This window comes from Pipistrellus hanaki, assembly GCF_964339955.1.
Source record: "Pipistrellus hanaki genome assembly, chromosome: 5".
Taxonomy (NCBI): Eukaryota; Metazoa; Chordata; class Mammalia; order Chiroptera; family Vespertilionidae; genus Pipistrellus; species Pipistrellus hanaki.
In genome coordinates, this window is record NC_140507.1 from 92,097,206 (window position 1) to 92,119,406 (window position 22,201).

Sequence of the window (22,201 nt, forward strand, 5' to 3'; positions counted from 1 at the left end):
ATCTGCCAGCCCAGTCACCCCTAACTGCCTTCCTCTGCAGGCCTGATTGCCCCCAACTGCTCTCCCTTGCAGGCCTGGTCCCTCCCCTGCCGCCATCTTGTGGTGGCCATCTTGTGTCCACATGGGGGCAGCCATCTTTGACCACATGAGAGTGGTCATCTTTTGTGTTGTATTGATGGTCAATTTGTATATTACTTCTTTATTATATAGGATTAACTATACTATAGGCCCATTGCATGAACTTCTTACACTGGGGGGGCGGAGAGTCCCTTAGCCTGACCTGCACTCTGTCGCAGTCGGGAGCCCTCAGGGGATGTCCAACTGATGGCTTAGGCCCGCGACATCCTTAGAGCTGCCATGGTGTGCTCGCTAGCCAGCTGTGAGCCCCCTTCTGGCTGAGCAGCACTCCCACTGTGGGAGCGCACTGACCACTAGGGGGCAGCTCCTGCACGAGAGTTTGCTCCCTGGTGGTCAATGCACATCATAGTGACCAGTTCTATGTTGTACCATGATTTCCGTGAGATTCCGTGATCCCCAAGACCAGCAGGGAGTCAAGTCCGATGTAATTAACAAGAGAGCCTCTTCCATGTTAACATGGGCTCTGTCCCACACACGCTGACCACATATGGCAGACGAGAGCACGAATTTCTCCAAGTTTTACACCAATGGTGATGTCACTGCTTTGGCTGACCCTGATTGGTTAGGTGAGGGCTAGGGTCCAGTTACACAAAATAGAGGATAACTCCGCCCTGTCCCACAGTGGAGTTCAGGGTTCTAGTCAGGAGTTCACCTCACCCTGCCCTGCTCTCTCATTCTGCTGTTCTGTTGATTTGCATATTACCCTTTTATTATATAGGAGTTTCTATACTGTAATTTACATTGCTGTGACTATTCTGTAACTACCAATTTGTACTTCTTTTCACCTTTCTCACCCGGCTCCCCAATTCCCCTCCCATGTCAACTGCCACTCTATTCTCATATTCACAGACTCATGTTTCTACTTTATTTTGTTCTTTAATTCCACATAAAAATGGAATCGTATGGTATTTGTCTTGTGAGATCAATTCTTGATGGCATCTTATGATGGCCAACCTTCTCAGTTATGAGACACCTGAATACATAAATGACCTTTTTCTGCATCAAACCTACTTGAGATGGGGTTTCATAACTTGCAACAGGAAGCCTTGCATAACATGAGGGGCATGCTAACTGGGATCTGGTAAGCTGAGAGGCTTTTGCTGGGATTTCCTTCAGATACTCAGAAAGAACAGGATGTGCACAGGCAGGCACCCTCTCTGTGGGCACCCCAAATCTACCCAGATGGCCCCAAATAAGCCTACGCCTCATTGTAAGCACATGCAGCTCTTGCACTATATCCTCTCCTCTTGAATCTGGACTTGGCTTTGATGCTATGACTGATGGACTCCAGAAGTGACATTCTTCAGGTCTGGAGCTTCTTCCTCCCCTATGGAGCCTTGGGTTGCCATGTAAGGTGTCCCAGGATCACCAGACTGACTACAATAAAAGTGGAGGATGAGATGTGGCACAGAGAGAGACCTTACTGGGGGTACCAAGGTGCCGGATGTCCAACTCCCACCCACCATCTCCCCAGAGGCATGAGAGACCCCAAGCTAGACCAGCAGAACTGGGCACCAGGATCACGAGCTATAATAAACTTGTTTTACACCACTACGTTTTTTGTTATGCAGCTGGACTTGCCCTCCTCCATATACAAAAAGTAGCTCCCTGTGGGCAGATGAAATACCAAAAGACCCCCCCTCTCCAGGCTGGAACACAGGTTGCCAGGACACAGCACTGACTGGGGAGAGCCCAGCTGGATGTCCAACAAGCAGCCTGGGTTGGAGGATGTGGAGGGATGCCCCAGGCAGCCTTCAGCCTGCACGCTCTCTTATCAGCCCCTTACCCCTGCTGGGCTTTCATGTTGCCACGCCTGTGTCCAGTGTCCTCTGGCATAGAGGCCTGGGCTGCCATGCTGATTTCTTGGCAAATGGCAGGCAAGGACCATCCTAAGGCCATGCTGGGGGGAGACAAGCACAGGACACAAAAAGCTTTTGGTCCCTCGACCTTCACCGGCCCTCCTGGCTCTCCTTTGCTGAAGCAGCCACCCATTTCCCATATACTCTAGCCCAAGACCTCCTTCGGGTGAGGGGGCGTCTCACTTTATTGCTATTGCTAATTACCGAAACCGGTTTCGCTCTCATTTCTTTAGGGTTATTTCAGAAAAGAGCCCGTCCTAGTTTGCCCTGAGGTGAGCAGCCGGCTACTCCTTTTCCTCCAGGCCATGCCTGTGCTCAAGTTTCTCTAATGGGTTTTGAGTCTGTTGGGTGTTACTCTTGCCCCTAAACCTCGGGTTTGCTCAGGGCACCGTGGGGCTTGATTCGTGCCAGCGCTGGCCCAGCCCAGGCCTCGCGGCCTGTCAGAAGGCCTCCCCGGCTCAGCCAGCCCCCCTCCACCCTCCGCCCAGAGGCCTGGCCGTGGGAACGCTGGAGCATCCCAGCCCCAGGACGGTCCCCTCGTTTCCTGGACAGAATGACCGGCCACTAATGGACCGAAACGGGCCATTAAGTAGTTTTTTGTTTTTTTCCTGCTCATTTGAGGCAGGAAGAGTCATGAGACTGCTGAAAATTGAATATCTCCTCTTTAAGGCAAATTAAGAGACTCGCTTACTTAGGTCAAAAGTCAGAGCTGGTCTGTGAGGAAAGGCGCATGACTGAAAGGCACAACGCAGGGAGGGAGAGCAAAGAGAATGAGGGAGGAGAGGAGACCGGAGTGAACAGCCCGGGACAAACCGGAGAGCGCGGGTGAACCCCCGAGGAGCGTGGAGAAGGGAGAGCCGGCGGCGTGGCAGGACCGGGCAGCGGGAGGCAGCGGGGGGCAGCGGGAGGCAGCGGGGGGCAGCGGGGGGCAGCGGGAGGGCAGCGGGAGGGCAGCGGGAGGGCAGCGGGAGGGCAGCGGGAGGCAGCGGGAGGGCAGCGGACGGCAGCGGGAGGGCAGCGGACGGCAGCGGGAGGCAGCGGGGGGCAGCGGGAGGCAGCGGGAGGCAGCGGGAGGGCAGCGGGAGGGCAGCGGGAGGGCAGCGGGAGGGCAGCGGGGGGCAGCGGGAGGGCAGCGGGAGGGCAGCGGGAGGCAGCGGGAGGGCAGCGGACGGCAGCGGGAGGCAGCGGGAGGGCAGCGGACGGCAGCGGGGGGCAGCGGACGGCAGCGGACGGCAGCGGGAGGCAGCGGGAGGGCAGCGCCGGGCCGGCTCACTGCGCGGCGGGGGAGGGGGCAACGCGTGCGAGAGCGCCCCCCGCGGCGCCGAATGGTCGCGCCCGGCGGCGGCAGCCAATGGGCAGCCGGGATGTTGGGAGGGCGGCGGCGGCCGGGCGCTAGCTGGCTTGGGGACGGGGCGCCGCCATGATGCTTGTTTGCTTTCAATGAAAGCGAGGGGGGCGCGGAGGCGGAGGCGGCGGCGGCGGCGGCGGCGGCGCGGAGGCGAAGGCAGCGGCGGGCGCAGCGAGAAGGGCGAGGCCGGGGACCGAGGGAGCGGGAGGGCGTAGTGGCCGCCCGGCGGGCGGCTGAGGCGGTGGCGCTCCGCGGGGAAACAAAGAGCAGCGTCTGAGGCGACGGCGGAGCGGCGGCGCTGCAGCAGCGGCGGGACTGGTATGGTGGTTCCACAGGTCAGACCCCGCTGCACTCACCGGGAGGAGGCGGCGGCGGCGGAGGGCGGCGCCCCCCGAGAGGTGAGCGAGGCGCCCGCGGCCCGCGGGGCTGCTCCCCGGCCCCGCTCGGTCTGCCCGGGCCGGGCGCGCGGCGCTCCCGCGGGAGGGCGGCTGGCGCCCGGCGGGAGGGGCCCGCGGCCGGCGGCTGTTGGGGCGCCCCGCGGCGCGCCCGCGGGGAGTTGATTGACGGGGGGCGCGCAGGGCCGGGGTGGGGGGCGCCTGGCCCTCGGCCCCGGACCCGTGGCCGGGATGGTGGCCACTTAGGAGGAGTGGCGGTGTGGGTTGCGCGCTGCGAGCACTAAGTAGTTAGAGCCAAGCTGGAAACCCACTGTTCACCCCTCCCCCAAAGTGTTTAAAATTCAGTTTAACTCAGATTTTTGGGGGGTGAGGGTGGGAGTGTCATGGTTAAAGAAGCACTTAGCACCGAATAAAGGGATTTGTGGTGTTGCTAAGGACTCGTTGCTAGTCCTGATTACTTAGAGCAGTTTATTCCAGTAACCGGAATCACATGTTTTTCTTTGACTCTCTTCCTTCCTCACCTTCCCCCAAAAGCTTGCTAACTAAACTCTGTACCCTGCTTTAATTGTTATCCAAATGACAGTGTTGGAATTTTAACACTGAAATTTCCTTAGGGCCTAAGAACTCTCTATAGTTAGTTCTGCTGTAAATAAAGCAACATAGGTTCCTAAAAGTCATTATGGTCTGCAAAATTGTGCAGTTAAAAACTACAGGCCTTCTGGGGAAAATGGGATTTAGGTGCAACACTCGTAGACTTTGTCAGTAACTTTCAAAAAATATATTTTATTCATTTTTTACAGAGGGAAAGAGAGGGATAGAGAGTTAGAAACATCCATCAGCTGCTTCCTGCACACCCACTATTGGGGATGTGCCTGCAACCAAGGTACATGCCCTTGACCACAATGGAACCTGGGATCTTTCAGTCCTTAGACGGATGCCCTATCCACTGAGCCAAACCAATTAGGGCAGTAACTTATGTTTTAAAAGGGAACCTGAAAAAGTGGTAGCACAGTTTTACAAGTTAATGCTTAAGCAGTATGTACATACTACGGTAAATGTGGCACTTATCCTGGAAAAAGACCTGGTTTGCTTGTAGAAATGGTCAGAAGAATGGTTGCTTGTGAGTTATTGAGAAGTGGAAGTTGACCTGAACTCACAGAATGTTATAACAAAATAGGTGGGTGTGTCTTGTAATATACACGTACAAACACATGGAGAACTGATGTAGTTAGTAGGTGTTCGAGGTCTGTGTTTTGTGTATTTCTGTGCACCGAGTTCATTGAGGTGTAGTTTTCTACCTCTAGTGTTTTTCACAGAGAAGCAGTTGAGAATTCTGCATTATGCTCAGATTCCCTAACTTATCAATCATGTTGGAACAAATTCACATTTTCTTAACAAGCAGTATAACAGACTGGATTATACTCGAATACAACGTTTAAAAGAGTACTGTAATATTCGGTTCAAAAAATAATTGAACACCTGTGTGTCAGGCGCTGTGGTGTAGATTTGCTCTCTTGATGGGCTTATGGGCTTTGTCCCAAGTGGGTAAAGCCTTCATGAGGTTATATGGTAATGAGGAATATATTGTACAAAGCTTTTGGGGCATGCTAAGGAAAGAACACCTAACTTCTGCTTAGTCTTTGTATCCAGAAAGAGGATTACTGGTGATTCTCTAGATATCTCAAGAAGTTGCATATAGATATATATATATTTTTTTACTATGCAAATTTTGAGTGGGGCATATTACAAGCCCTTGCTAAGAAAAGACCACACAGAAATGAAGATTTATTGAGTAAAAAATATTTGCACTTAGCTTTTTGAGGAGCAGATTTTTTTCTTCTGTAAAATTGTGTCTAGTTGTATGTAAACACCACAGCATCATAAAGCAATATCTAGTGAAGCTAACTGCCATATTTTAGAACAATAACTTCATATACTTTTCACCTAAAGTAGTTGAAAATGAAACTATAGTTTATTTAGAACATTAAAACATTATCAACTGCCAAAACCGGTTTGGCTCAGTAGATAGAGCATCAGCCTGCGGACTGAAAGGTCCCAGGTTCGATTCCAGTCAAGGGCATGTACCTTGGTTGCGGGCACATCCCCAGTGGGGGGGTGCAAGAGGCAGCTATTGATGATTCTCTCTTATCGATGATTCTAACTCTCTATCCCTCTCTCTCCCTCTCTGTAAAAAAAAAAATCAATGAAATATATTTTTTTAAAAACACACTATCACCTGTTACTAATTTTAGAGAAATTTACAGAAACCAGATTTAGGGATTTGTAGTCACAGAAAGAAAATAATGGCTTTTGGTGTTATAGGCATTGTGCATTGCATGTGTTATCTCATTTAATCTTCACACCAAAATTGTGAGGTAGATATTTTATAAAGGAGAAAATTTTAGCCTTAAAGATGAATGTAAGTATATGCTTGCAGAGCTGGGACTTTACATAGGTCTGTTTGACTCTACTTTGTGATCTTAATGACATGGTATGTGCTCCTCCTACTTCCCTCCTGCCATTTGATGTAGATGTAATATAGGGAGACCCAGTTGCTGCTACACATTGATAAACACTTACATTAGAATCTGATCATATAGACAAAGGATGGGGGGGAGTGTGTTCCAGGATCACACAATCTTGATACTTGTGATTATCTTTTTGGTTATGATCAAAAACCTTATGAGAACCCATGTAAGACTATTATTTGCTGGTCAGAGATCCAGTTTTAAAGCACTTTTACTATCTTAGGGAAAGTCAGTCACACATCTTTTGTCAAAAAGCAGTGCATGACAGAACTGTACCTCAGTTGTGGGTTTGCTCCCTGCCAGTGGTGGGGATGGTGCAGGAGGCAGCCAGTTGATCAGATGTTTCTTTCCCCCTCCTTCCCTTCCACTCTCTGAAAAGCAGTGGAGAACATATCCTTGGGAGAGGAATAACCAAAAAAGACCCAAATTCCCACTAGACAGTGGTAGCTAGAATATGATTCATTGTAAGAGAGAGAGGAGCAAATAGATGATGGAAAGTCTGGCAAAAGATAAAGAAAAATGAAATAAACTTCTGTTGGCAGCTATCATTTGGTACTGAAGCTGTAAAGTGGATGGTTGTTGCTTGTCTCATGCTAAGGAACAGATTTAGGATTGTTTCCTTACCTTTTTTATCTTAGTGAAGTTTTACCACACAAATCATGGCTTTAATATCCAGTGCATTGGTGAGCAGTCAACTTTTTGTTAATTAGTTTACAAATCCTGTTTGTCTTATAAGTACCACGCACTAACCGATTGCGCCACTGGAGCCCCTCCTGTTTGTCTTAATGCTTTTTGCTCCATCTTCTACCAGGGGTCCTCAAACTTTTTAAAGTGGGGGCCAGATCACAGTCCCTCAAAGAGCTGGAGGGCAGGACTATATGAACTACTAATTCCTACTGTAACACCTCGGCTGCGCTCACTGCCCAAAAAACCTGGCGGGCCGGATCAGACTCCTCTGCGGGCCGCATGTGGCCCGCGGGCCGTAGTTTGAAGACCCCTGTTCTACACTAATAAAAGAGAAACATGCAAATTGATTGTCACTCCACTATGATATCAGCCAATCAGGAGTAAGTATGCAAATTAACCCAACAAAGATGGCGACACCCAGTGCTGGGGCTACTGGGGGCCAGATCAGAGACACAAACCCATAGTCCGGGCTCTGAGCAGCCCCAAGGCACTGCTCCTGGCTGAGATGCTGGGGGCAGGGGCACTGGAGACACAAACCACAAGAAACCTGTGGAAAGGGAGATAAACTATCATAACTTTATCTCCCTTTCCACAAGATGAGAAAACTGACCTTGGTTTATTTAGTGATGTGGCCACACCTTTCCACAAGCACAGGGTATGTTATGACCACTCCCAGGAAGGTCTGGTCAGAACACTGTCTCTGGGGAATAATGCCACTGTGGCCCATCACCTGAGAGGAAACACGCTTTTGTTGGTTATTCTGAAGGTCAGAGAGCATGCCGCTCCAACACACGCTGTTATATTGATGACCTTGAGCTGCAGATGCTTGAAAAGAGCAAATGCATGCAGAGGCTTTCAGTGAAGTCTCCTGACCTGCCTAAAATCGGACCCCCCAAAAGGAGCTTAAAAGTCATAGATCCCCTTGATGGGAGGAGTGTCAACAGGCAGAGAAGACTGACTCCTGTCACAGGACTGGAGAGTAGAAGTTGACATCACACCCTAACTTTTTTACAAACTATTTCTCCGCACCCCCCTTCATCTTTCATAAAAATCATTTACTCTCCTCTAAGAGGCCTACATCTCCCGTCCCCTTTCCCTAGAAAGAAGGTATTTAAATCTGCATTCTAAGCCACCTTGGGGAGTTACTCATTTTCCCCTGGGATCGCCCACATATACATGAGATACACATGTTAATGAACTTTCGTTTTTTCTATTGGTGATCTGTCTTTCATTGCAAGGGCCTCCACAAAGAACTCGTAAAGGTAGAGGAAAACTATTTTTCCTCCTTCATAATTCTATCTCGAGAAATCAAGTCCCCAACTGAACAGTGAAGTTGGCTCAAGTACCAAGTAGTCCCAGCTGACGGGATGAAGGCTTTTAGGGAGAAATCAATAATATTGGCATCAAAATGGAACTGAGGGCACACACATGGTTGCTGGTGGGAGTTTAAAGTGGTTCAACATTTTTGGAAGATGATTTGGCAAATTTGATAGAAATGTTCAAGGTACATCCAAGAGTCTTCTAGGAATCGCACCTGCTAAGATTAAGCACAAGTGCATAAGCCCTTGTCCGAACCCAGGATGCTATTGCAGGCTCCCTTTCCATGATAGGAAAACCTGGGAACAACCTTCGTTTTTAGGACAATGTGGCACCTATACTAATAAAAGAGTAATATGCTAATTAGACAAATTTTCCGTATGACCTTCCGGACAAAGCCATATTGGTGGGCCAAGGCAGAGGAGGTTAGAGGCTATCAAGCAGGCAGGGGAGAGCAGTTAGGGCGAACAGGCTGTCAGGGGAGAGCCGTTAGGGGGATCAGGCCAGCAGGGGAGAGCATTTAGGGAGATAAGACTAGCAGGCAGGGGAGCAGTTAGGAGCCAGAGGTCCTGAGAGGGACCCCCTTCCCATGCACAAATTCATGCATCAGGCCTCTAGTACTTTATATTTGACTTAAAATATAGAAGTTAACATTTCTAAGCTAGCATATTTTGTACTTATTTAGAGTTAGAATTTGTGGATGTCCTGTACTTGGTGTGCCTTTATGGTTGTATTTTGAACTTACTGGGTTAAATGAAATTGCTAGTTTTGACCCTCAAAATTGTGGTTGTTGCCGTATACATCCTGGCTTCCTCTGACTGTATTTTATATTCATTCATGTGTTTTGGGGTTCATGGACATGGTTAGAAATGCATTTTAACAACAGTCTGGTAAACTGTTATGGGCTGGGCCTTGCGGATGCAGCTGCGTGTGCCAACTTTTCCTTTTAGAACTTTGTATTGACTACTACATACGTCTGCTGTTTAGCTCTAGGTTTGGAGGAATATTTTAGCATAATCTAAAAAAATCTGTTTTCTCAGATGTCTTATTAGTTGGAAATTTTAGTTAAATTAATTTGGACTGAAATTCAGTTTTGTATTACTTGAGAAAAAGATTTAAGGAAATTGAAATGAGATTGTTTGGGGTATGGGAGGTTTGGGGGTGCTAATACTTGTGATTCTCTTTTTGGTTATGAGTGTATGGATAGTTTTCCAGAGGCTAAAAAAATGTGTGATATCTGATCGCATTGAATTCCAAGCAGATATGTGAATCCAGCTATCTTCTAGTCTGTCAGATATTAAAGAGATTTGCAAAAATGTAAGATGCTGTCACTCTCCTCATGAAATTTTGTTTTTGTAAATAGTTACTTTAATACATTTTTATTAGCCCTAGCTGGCTTGGTTCAGTGGATAGAGTGCTGGCCTGTGGACAGAAGAATCCCGGGTTCAATTCCAGTCTAGGGCATGTACTTTGGTTGCAGGCTCCGCCCCGGCCCCAGCCCCAGCGCTAGTCCTAGTTCTAGTTCTAGTCCTACTCAGGGCTCTTGGAGGCAGCCAAGCAATATGTTTCTCGCACATTGATGTTTCCTCTATGTTTTTCCTCTTCCAACTCTCCGTAAAAATCAATGAAAAAAATATCTTTGGGTGGGGATTGACAACAAAAAAGTAATAAAAATGTTTACTAATGTGTGATAGGTTTATTATATTTAATGAGTTGATAAATAATTTTAAATTTCTTAGTTCTAATTACTACTGTGATAAATATTGATAGATATAACCCATATAAATAAAAGCTCTTTGAGGTACTCATTAATCTTGAAGAATATATAAAGGTCCTGAGATACAGAGTTTGAAATTTGGAAGACTACAGGTAGAGAGTATCTTGGAAAAGATGATACATCTGAAAAGGAAACAAGGACTTTTGGTCTCAGCAACATAATTGGAGAATGAACATGAAATCTTGGCCTTTATCAGGGACAAAATACTAGGCAGTGATGGAATAGACTACAGCTTTGCAACTAGATGTTCCAGGTTCATATCCCAGCTCTGCTACTTGTGTGTGACCTTGAGCAAGTTATTTTAACCCTAACTCAGTTTCCTCAACTGAAAATGAGAATAGCACCTACGTACCTCATGGATTGCTGAGATTTAAATTGAGATAATCAGGCACAGTGGTTGAAAGCACAGACTTTTGGATCAGACTTTGGTTAAAAATCATAATTGTGGCACTACTGTCTCTGACCTCAGGCATGTTATTCATTCTCTGGACCTCACTTTCTATGTGTATTTCCTTAATGGAGTCCTGAGGATTAAAATGAAATAATGCATGCAAAGGGCCTGATAGACCTGCCCAGTGGCGAATGCTCAAATGGTAGCAGTTACATGCCTAGTGTAGAGTGTGGCAGATAGGTACTCAACAGTTTTGCCATTACCCTTATCTATTTGACGTTTGCTCTCATTTTGTCATAGCACATTACTCAGATTACTTTTATATAGTTTAACCTTTTAGTTTGTCCCCTTATTGCTTATCCCAGGCTATTATAGAACCATTATTTCAGTCTTTGACCACCAAACCCTTTCTACCTGATTTCTCTAGATTTCACTTTTAAGATTAGAAGCCTAGATATTAGTTATTATTCTTGGTAAGATGGACGTTGCTTCTGCTAGCACACTTGACTCTAATAAAATGCCTTTTTTTTTTTTCTATCACAGCTTCTCCCCTCAAGTTGTTATGTTTTCCCCAAATACTTACGTATACCAGGCTCTGAAGATATAAAAATATTTAAAATACTAGAAGCCTGGTGCACGAAATCTGTGCATTTGGGGGGGTTCCCCTCCGTCTGGCCTGTTAGATATTCTTAGCGCTGCCATGCAGGTGGGAGAGGCTCCTGCCACTGCTGCTGCGCTCACCAGCTGTGAGCCCTGCTTCTGGCTGAGCCACGCTCCCCCTGTGAGAAGCTCCTGCATTGAGCGTCTGCCCTCTAATGGTCAGTGTGCATTATAATGACTAGTCATTCTGCTGTTTGTCAATTTGCATATTAGCCTTTTATTATATAGTACTAGAGACCCAGTGCACAAAATTTGGGTATGGAGGGGTGAGTCCCTCAGCCCAGCCTGCACCCTCTCCAATCTGGGATCCCTCGAGGGATGTCCGACTGACCGTTTAGGCCCAATCCCAGTGGAATTGAGCCTAAACGTTCAGTCAGACATCCTTCTCACAATCCAGGACTGCTGGCTCCCAACCACTTGCCTGCCTACCTGCCTGATTGCCCCTAAGCACTTCTGTCAGCCAGTCTGATCACCCCCTAACTACTCCCTTGCTGGCCTGATCACCCCTAACTGCCCTCCCTTGCCATCCTGGTGCCCCCCTAACTGTCCTCCCCTGCAGGCTTGGTCCCCCCCCCCCCTACTGCCCTCCCCTGCAGGCCATCTTGTGTGCTGGAGTGACAGTCAATTTGCAGATTACTCTTTTATTAGATAGGATAAGTAAGTGTAAGATGCCTATATTACAGTAGGTACATAAGTGAAACATAAAAAAAGTTAAGGTGGGATTAAAGAAGAAAATTAGAAATTATCTTCAAGATTCAGAATAAGCAGGGAATAATAAACCCCTGTGTTTGGGAGGGATAGTGAAGAAAGACCTTTTTAAAGTTAGTTATTTGAATTGGTATTTGTACTAGAGTTCCTAGGTTTTTGTGGGAATGGAGCAATAGAGCAGAAGCAATAGCATATGCTAAGGCCATGGGGGATTGTGAGAGGTAACTGGGAATGCAGGAGCCCCAGATGATGAGACTAGAGAGGCACACAAAGACCCAGTTATAAATACATATACCTTCTTTGTTTTATAAATGAGCCTGGGTTTCCTCTTATTTAGTTAGTTCAACACATATTTGAGCTTCTTTTGTGTCAGGTGTTTTGTTAGAGTCCAAGACTACAAAGATGAAGGAGATGTTCTAAAATCATGAGGTTTAGGTCATTTTAGACAGTACCTAGGATGCATTAAAATGGAGGAGAGTATAAGAACAAACATGGGTCTGAGACTGGTGGAATAACTCAGGTGAGAGCCCAAGGAAGGAAGGCAAAGTGGATGAAAGATTTAGGAGGTAAAATGGGCTAGAACTAGAGACTGGCTGTGAAGACTGTGATTAGCTGGGAAATAGCCAAGGATAATACTGATATTTCTGGCTTGGAAAACTGGGTGAGGATTATAGGAGGAGGGGGAGGTTTGAAAACCAAGAACACAATTTCACTTTTTCGTAAGATTTTTTAATTCTTACCCAAGGATATGTTTATTGATTTCAGAGAGAGACATTGATTGGTTGCCCCTTTGCATCCCAACTAAGGACCGAACCCACAACCTAGGTACGTGCCCTGACTAAGATTTGAACCCTCGACATTTCAGTGTACTGGACCAACCTACTTTGCCACACTGGCCAGGGCTAGTAAGACCTTTTTGATACCTTGTTTCTTTCACTAGCTTTTTATTCTATTCCTCCTATGCAATGCAAATACCTTGCTTTGAGAGATTATCATGAGTTATCCACTATAGTATCATTGATTATTTTTAATAGCCTTGAAATCCACAAATATACAGTTTTTAGGACCCACACAGCAGGGCAGCGGCACCCCATCCCTTGCGGAATGGGCCATTGGTTAGCTTGCGGCCAGTGGCCTGGCAGCCAAGAATCCTATTCACTGGTACCCAGGACCCACACAATAGGGCGGCAGGAGATTCCACAGCCTGATGTGTTTAATAATACTTTGTGAACAAAATGCCGAAAGCGTGGGAATAAAGTATTAGGTAGACTGTTCACTGTGAGCTTTAAAGAACCGGAATGATATCTTGGACTTGTGCTTCTGCTTGTAAAAGGTGCGATAAGTTTTGATGATCTGCAAACTGTAGGAGGTGTAATTTATGACACATTTTGTGAAGCTGCTAAACATCGAGGATTATTAATTGATGACACTATCTGGAAATATATGATTGACGATGTAATCATCCTTAATATGCCCAAACAATTACGGCAACTTTTTGCATACATATGTGTGTTTGGATGTCCTGCTGATGCAAATTATGGCATGAGAATAAAGCTCATTTTATTGAAGATTTTTGTTGGAATTTACACCGAAGAGAAGGTGCCTGTGTGAACTGTGAAATGCATGCCCTTAACAAAATTCAAGAGGTATTTATATTGCATGGAATGAAATGTTCACATTTCAAACTTCCAGACTACCCTTTATTAACGGATACGAATTCATGTGATGAATTGTGTGAGCGAAAACAGGTAGAGGTTTTGATAACTGGTTTGGCTCAGTGATGGAGCATTGGCCTGCAGACTCAAGAGTCCCAGGTTGGATTCCGGTCAAGGGCATGTACCTTGGTTGGGACACATACCCAGTGAGGAGTGTGCAGGAGGCAACTGATCAATGTTTCTCTCTCATAGATGTTTCTAGCTCTCTCTCTCTCTCCCTCTCTGTAAAAAATCAATAAAATATATTTTAAAATATGTTTTAAAAAAGAAACATTTAAAATTCCTGGGCTGGTGTGACTCAGTGGTTGAGACTGGAAGGGGATCGCACCCTGGCCAGGCTGAGACCCCAGCCCAGGCTGTCACTGCTGGCCGGGTGATTGTGGGATTTTTGTTGTTGTTTGCTCCTCTGGTAGATTAAGGACCAGGGTCATGTATTTATTTTTTCTTTACTCCTATTACCTGGCAGGGTGCTTAATAAATACTTGTCCAAATAACAATTCTGTAAAGTAAACTATCTTAATGAAGCAGTGGTTCAGGTGTATTGAAGAATGTGCTAGGCATTATAGAGGACTCTGGGAGATACAGACTGTTTGGGGAGATCGGTCCTATAGTAAGTGTACACTGTGCACAGGAAGGAGTAGTGAACTTCTCTTGTGTCTTTGTTGAGAAGGGCTTTCGGGGCTCTTGTGTGAGCTGAGTTGTCTTGAATGGTGACTAAAAGTTTAGAGTGAAGGTTGTTTTTGGTGAAGGGTTTGGCATGTATTGAAAAACTTCATAGGGCGGTGTATGTGTAAATGGCTGAAGTTGAGTGAGAAAATAGTTGACTAAAAGAGAGAGAGAGAGAGAGAGAGAGAGAGAGAGAATATAGTGGACTAAGTCCAGATTTTAAAGAAATTGGAAATTTGGATGTTAGGTAGACAGGAAGAACCATTGCAGATTTTTAAGCAGGAAAAGACATGAGCAGCCATCCATCAGGAAGATAGATGTAGAAGTCATTTTATAATTGAAGATGAGAAATGAGGAGGTTGTAAGTTAACTGAAGTAGCTTTGAAAATGAAGAAGATGGTTTAAAAATCTTGAAGATACAAAATGTCAGTCAACTTTAGTGAAAAATTGGATAAGACCTGGAGAAAAAATTGGGTGAAATAAATTGGTACCAAGTTAATGTCACTACCTTTTCATATATACCTTACTTGTAGCTCTGCAGGCAGCTTGATCAAATAAAAGGGATTCTGCACAGAGTTTTGCTTACTTCTCTTTCCTTTGCCCCTCTTTGTCTCCTTAATGTCTGGGGAAGAAATAAAGCACAAAGAAAGGAGGAGAAATATAAGGAGCATGTAAAGGAAAGGAGATGTTAAATTTAGCATTTCATTTTGTCAGTTGAGATTGGTCGTAACAGCCTCATTTCCCTTGAAAAAATCTGGCCAGTATAATTAAAATAAATTCTTTAACAAGAAACACGTGTGTGTGTGTGTGTGTGTGTGTGTGTGTGTGTGTGTGTGTGTATGGCCAAAATAACATGATTGCATAATCATTAGTGTTGTAATTAGGAACTAAGGATGAAATGTTACTCTCCACACAAAGTCTTTTATTGCTGATTTATTGATTATATATAGGGACCATTCATTGCATTTGATGCTATCTCAATTTTCTTCACATCTAGAATAGTCCTGACACTAACTTGTCGAAGTCACCAGACCATTATCCTGCAGAAAGTCCTGCATTTTTATTTTGTCAGATCACTTCTTTGGTGTCATCAGGCCAATTCTTTTAGTTCTCAATTGTTGATGTGTACTTACTTCATAGTCTCTCATATCAAGATATCCAATATCTGGATCTTCCCCAGTAGCGGTTGCAAAGATTGATTAAGAAGGTAACAATTTGCCAAAACCGGTTTGTCTCAGTGGATAGAGCGTCGTCCTGCGGACTGAAGGGCCCCGGGTTCAATTCCTGTCAAGGGCATGTACCTTGGTTGCGGGCACATCCCCAGTGGGGGGTGTGCAAGAGGCAGCTGATCGATGTTTCTAGCTCTCTATCCCTCTCTCCCTCTCTGTAAAAAATCAATAAAATATATATATTATTTTTAAAATGGTAACAATTTATTTCTCCCATGAACATTTTAACCTTATGATCAGAAAACAGTTTGGATGGTGGTGTTACTTTAGCATTTTGCCAATGATTATTTAATGTGTTAACCCAGTTTATAATTCTTGCTTTAAAAAGGTTTCTTAGGCCGAAACTGGTTTGGCTCAGTGGATAGAGCTTCAGTCTGCAGACTGAAAGGTCCCAGGTTCGATTCCGGTCAAGGGCATGTACATTGGTTGTGGGCACATCCCCAGTTGGGGGTGTGCAGGAGGCATCTGGTCGATGTTTCTCATCAATGTTTCTAGCTCTCTATCCCTCTCCCTTCCTCTCTGTAAAAAATCAATAAAACATTTTAAAAAAATAAAAGGTTTCTTAGGAATTACAAAATGATGTTGCTTTTGTTTTTTAAATTCTTTCTTCATTTATTAGTTGTCATTTTTTTGTAAAGTAGGACTTTTCCTTCAAATGGGGCTGTTTGCTCTGAAATGGAATACCTGCTTAAAGGATAAACACTTAAATCTTTCTCAAGTTATCAATTGTCTTAGTTTAATAGCTGCCACAATTTTGGTGGCAGATTTGTGCCTATGGCCTTCCCTTCACTCCCCATTAGCCCACCCTTACTTTCTTCCTGCCTCTGCTACTAATCCATCTTTTATATCACTGCCAGCTCTGTTTTCTACAGCACAGATAGTGATCATGTTATACATTTTTATTGATTTGGTGTATTTCGTTCCATTATAATTACGATTGTTTTTGCTCAGATTGTCAGATTGTCACAACTTTGTCTAGTGATAACTCTTTCTTGCTGGCTCCTGTATCATGTTGACAAGACATAACAACCCCATTAGATTTGTGGTTTTTTGGTATAAAAGGGTGTCCCAGCTTCATTTTAATAAAATTTCTTCTCCAGGCTTGTAATTGGCCATTTTGCAAGGAATTTTGCTTTCTTGGTATTAGAGATCAAATCAAGGATTAGGAGTACTTCTAGAACACTTCAGTGGCTACTTAGAAACAAAAACCATAAGTTTAAGCTGGTAGTCTCAAGTCAGTTTTAGTATTGTTTTTATCTAATTTTATCAATTTACTAGAAGCCCTGTGCACTCAGGAGGGGTCCCTCAGCCCTGCCTATGCCCTCTTGCAGTCCAGGAGCTGGCCTAAGCTGGCAATCAACATCCTTGTGATGCCGAGGAGGTGGGAGATGCTCGCAGCTATCTGCCCAGCTTGTGGGCTTGTGGCTGAGTGGAGCTCCCTCTGTAGGAGCACAGTGACCACCAGGGGCAGCTTCTGTATTGAGCGCCTGCCCCTGGTGGTCAGTGTGTGTCATAGCAACTGATCATTCCTAGTCGTTCTACTGTTAGGGCCAATTTGCATATTACCCTTTTATTATTGTATATAGGACTAGAGGCCCAGTGCATGAAATTCATGCTTGGTGGGGGTTGTCCCTCAGCCCAGCCTGTACCCTCTCCAATGTGGGAGCCCTTGGGGGATATCCAACTGCCAGTTTAGGACATCCCTCTGGCAGTTGGACATCCCTCTGGCTTCTAACTGCTCACCTGCCTGCCTGCCCTAACCACCCTGCCTGCCGGCCTGATCTGCTCTCCCCTGCTGGCCTGGTTACCCCTAACTGACCTTCCCTGCTGGCTTGGTCACCCCTATTCACTTTTTTAAAATCTTATCCCCTTCGCACACAATTGTATTTGACTTCCTTATTGGCTTCTCTCTTTCACACAATTTTTCTCTCTATTAACACTTTTTCCTACTAATTCATCATTTATAAACTTTTCTTTCCTCCTTATTTCCTACTTCTGTTCCATCAATCTTCTTCCCATCTTTCTCCTTCCTATCCTCCCTCCCTCCCTCCCCACATTCCTTCTTTCCTTTATCTTTACCCCTGCCCTCCCTCACCTTTTCCTTCCTTCCCACCTTAATATTTTTCTTCACTTTCTCCCTTGGACCTGCTTTGCTCCCTGCCCCATTTCTTCCTTCTTCCCATTCTCCTTTTAAGCTCTACCCGCTCCCCTTTAAAACTTTTCTTCCCTCCCTCTTTCTGTCTCATCCTAGCTTTCCCATGTACTCTTATTTACTTCCACTGTTTTAATATGTCTATCTACCTGCCTAATTATTCACTATCATTTATCTTTTTTCTTTTCTGACTCCTATTTTTAAAATTTGACCCCAGTACACAACTATACTTGATTTTCATTATAGCTCCTACAGTTCACTCATACATCCTCTTTCCTTAACTCTTTTCTCTACTGACTCCTATATAAAGTTCTTCCCTCCCTCTTGCCCTTCTTCCCCATCTTCCCTCCTTGCTCCCTCGTTTACTCTTTTTACAAGCTAATTAAAAATCCCAGGCTTTTTATCCTTAGTACTGACTGCTTTCCTCTTTGGGACCTGAAGCCGCCTCTGTTTGGGCACTCGGGCCCCTCTTGCACTGGCTTTGAGGGGCCGAGCGACGATGCAGCTGCATTGCATACTGTGGCCCGCACCTCCCCCGTCCGAGTTGGCTGGGCCGGCGTCCATCGTGAGGACCGCTACATTACGTGCACGAGTGTGTGTAGTCACACGCACGCGAGGCTTTTCTCCCGTTGAGTGCTGAAGCGGGGGGATGCAGAGCCTTTCCTACCCCCTGCCATGCTCACTCCCATGCCCTGAGTGGCTCTCCATCCACTCCCCTCCGGAATTCGCAGGCAACGGGCATGCTTGTGCAGGCACAGTTGGGCCCGGCTTGTCCTGGGTGTGGGGGCTTTCCACCAAGGATGCGAACCCCCGTTCGGACCCGGCAGATGAATGAATGGGTGGCTGGAGAAAGCCGTGGATGCTTCCCTGAGGTGTGAGGGTTGTCTTTGCACTCTCTATTGTCGTGCACGGGCCCTTCCTTCATGGTGTTTGGTCCACATCCTTTCGGTTTGTGTGCTCAACCTCTCCCGGGGGTCACTGCCGACGTGCACAACCCCTGGTTGGCGTCTACTGACCACACCCCGAGAGCCGGCCTTCTGCTGTGCAGGTGTCGTCCCACAGCTCCCCCCACCTTGCGGGGGGGGGGGGGGGGGGTGGCGTCCCCTGGCAGAGTGCTCTTGGATGGGGCGTGGTGTCATGGAGTGGTTTGTCGGGGCGCATGCAGGGAGAAAAAGAGCACTCCGGCCTGGGGGCAAGGAAGCAAGCCTCACACAAGTCCCCAGCTGCGCACGCATCTGCTGGTCTGTTAATATGCAAATTGGCCATTATTGGACACCGTTGTGGTCAATTAGCATATTGCCTCTTTATATGTATAGATGTTTTCTTACCCTGAAAATTGTGGTTCCTTAATGTAGTACTTATTTGTTTATTCCTACATTATCAAATAATATATGTGTGTGTGTGTGTGTGTGTGTGTGTATCCTATCTAATAAAAGAGAAATTTGCAATTTAACCATCACTCTGCTATGCCTACCAGCCAATCAGAGCAAGCATGCAAATTAACCCAACAAAGATGGCGGTTAATTTTCATATGCAGGCACTGAGCGGCCTGGGTCCCTGGAACATCCTCCAGATCCAGGCCGCTCTTCGCCTGTAGGCCCGCTCTTAGACCCTGAGCAGAGGGGTCTCAGAACGCCCCAACCGCTTGCAAATGCTCCGACACCAAGCGGTAGTTCGCGTCCACACCCCCAACGTGGCACTCATGATGGGGGGGGGGTGCGCTGGCTGCTGGCCTCTGCGTGTGGCCCAGGGGTCGCTGCATGCCCCCCAGCCTGGTGCCCATGGGGGGGGTGCTTGCCTTGGGGGCGTTCAGAGACGGGAATGTTCCCACCTTACCCCTAGCCCAGCACCCTCGATGGGGAAATGCTGCCAGCGTCTGGGGTGTGCAGAGACCCCAGTGGTCACCACCGGCTGGCAGGAACACGCCCCTAGCCCAGTGGACACAATGCAGGGGCTGCATGAGCTGCAGAGGAAACACCTTTTTAAAAATATATACATTTCACTGATTTTTTTTTTTTTTAACAGAGAAAAGGGGGGAGGGATAGACAGTTGGAAATATCAATGGGAGAGAAACATTGATTAGCTGCCTCCTGCACACTTCCCACTCAGGATGTGCCTCCAACCAAGGTACATGTCCTTAACAGGAATCAGACCTGGGTCCCTTCAGTCTGCAGGCCCACGGTCTATCCACTGAGCCAAACCAGTTTGAGAATAAATACCTATTCTGACAGCTCATTGGCTAAGCTCCCTGTAGGTCACCACTTGCAGTGTTCTTGGTAGCTTGGGTTATAAGAATCCAAGAAGGTGATTTAGGGTTTTTCCACCATACTCTTGGAGGAAAAAACAAAGGTCCACTACTGGAGGGGCTAAGAAATGTCATATCCTGCCCTAGCTGCTTTGGCTCTAAGGACAGAGCCTTGGTCTGCAGATCACAGGGTCTGGGTTCGATTCTGATCAAGGACATGTAACTAGGTTACAAGCTTCTCCCAGGTCAGGGCTCATGGAGGAGCAACCAATCAAAGTGTCCCTCTCATATTGATGTTTATCTCTCTCTCTCTCTCTCTCTCTCTCTCTCTCTCTCTCTCTCTCTCTCCCTCCCTCCCTCCCTCCCTCCCTCCCTCTCTCTTCCACATTCTCTAAAAATCAATGGAAACATAGCCTCAGGTGAGGACTAAAAAAAAAAAAAGGTCATATCCTATGAAAGATATATCTTGAAAATGCCTAAAGGAAGTTGTCATTTTTTCACAGTGAAGGGACTAGATTTCATGTTAATGAAAACACCTTGGCGGCTGCAGTGGCTGCAGCAGGGTAGTAATGAGGCTGGTGCCTTCCCTTGATCAGATTGGAGAGGGTACAGGCTGGGCTGAGGGACAACCCCCGCCCCCCATCCTCATGCACAAATTTCGTGCACTGGGCCTCTAGTATATATATTAAAAAGGGTAATATGCAAATTAGCTGGGATCCCTTAAGGTGTCACGATTGGCTCAGGAAGAGCTTTGCGCACAGATCGGCGGGAGGGGACTGCGTGCCAGCCCCTGTGGCCATGGGGAGACTGGGGCTGGGGACAGGCCGAAGCGGAGATACAACACCAGGAGTGGGGGCATGCTCCGAGCCACACTGCAGTTGCTCAGAGCACGCCCTCATCCCAATCGACACAACACCAGGGGCCCTCTGCATGTGAGCTGCAGAGGAAACACCTTTTCTGATCGCCCATTGGCTAAGGTCCCTCTAGGTCACCACTTGAAGTGTTCTTGGTAACTTGGGTAATAAGAATGCAAGAAAGTGATCTAGGGTTTTCCCCCCTCACTCCTGGAGGAGAAAACGAAGGTCTGCTGCTGGCAGGCCTAAGTAATGTCATATCCTGCCCTAGCCGCTTTGGCTCTGTGGATAGAGCCTCGGCCTGCGGATCACAGGGTCCAGATTCAATTCTGATCAAGGACATGTACCTAGGTTGCAGGCTCCTCCATGGCCGGGGCCCAGGTCAGGACTCACGTAGGAGGCAACCAATCAAAGTGTCCCTTTCACATTGATGTTTCCCTCTCTCTTCCCCACTCTCTAAAAACCAATGTTAACATATCCTCACTGTGGGGGGAGAGGGGGGTCAGATCCTATGAAAGACACATCTTGAAAATGCCTAAAGAAAGTTGTCATTTTTTCACAGTGAAGGGACTGGAATCTGTTGATGAAAACACCTTGGCGGCTGCAGCAGCTGGCAGTGGCGGCAGCAGCAAGGTGATGGTGGTGGCACCTTCCCCTGATCTGCCCGGTCACCTCCCGCAGAGGGAGGCCAGACTGTGGCCAGTGGGGTGCAGGCCTAAGCCATCACACACACACCAGTGCATGAATTTCATGCACTGGGCCTCTAGTCCTATGTAATAATAGGCTAATGTGCAAATTGACAGAACAGTGGAATGATCGGTCACTCTAATGCACACTGGCCACCAGGGGCCAGATGCTGAATGCAGGAGCTGCCCCTGGTGGTCACTGTGCTCCCACAGGGGGAGTGCTGCTCAGCCAGAAGCCCTGAGCTGGGCTCACGGCTGGAGAATGCAGCAGCTCCCGCCTCTTTGGCAGCTCAGGATGTCTGACTGCCAGAGAGCGGTTCTAAGCCATCAATCAGACATCCCTCAAGGGCTCCCAGACTGAGAGGGCACAGGGCGGACCGAGGGATCCCCCCCCCCAAATCCCGAGTGCACGGATTTCGTGCACCAGGCCTCTAGCTTCATATACCAATTGTTTACTTAACATTATTCATAGCTGCATGATTTTCCATAGTATGGCTCTTCTTGATTTTACCAAATATTCTCAATATGATGATTTAGAATTTTTGCATTTTTTGTCATAAACAATGTTTATTTAGAAAAAGTACATGGGTTGTTTTCTTAGTAATTGCTTGTCTGAAAATGCCCTTTTGTCTTCACACTTGACCAAGTGTTTGAGTATAGAATATTTTAAGTTGAAATAAAAAATTTACATGAAATGTGTAAGACCTCAAATGTACATCTTGAGTTTTGATGCCTTTATGGACAAATAAAAACCACAGTTCAGGTAAGATACCTAATATTTTCATCACCTCCCATAAAGGCAACCACTGTTATCACTATAAATTCATGTAAATGTAATCAATTTTG

General features: G+C 46.6%; 1 protein-coding gene across 2 annotated transcripts in view; it reads left to right on the top strand.

Moving 5' to 3' along the window:
* Positions 1-3,387: 3,387 nt before the first annotated feature.
* Positions 3,388-22,201, top strand: part of CNOT6 (CCR4-NOT transcription complex subunit 6) — a 72,592-nt gene continuing 53,778 nt past the window's right edge. The window contains exon 1 of one of the 2 annotated variants that reach the window (XM_084885253.1): positions 3,388-3,743. The gene's annotated coding sequence lies outside the window, so the exon portion shown is untranslated. The remainder of the gene's footprint in view (positions 3,744-22,201) is intronic. The other variant, XM_084885252.1, reaches the window with a different exon arrangement.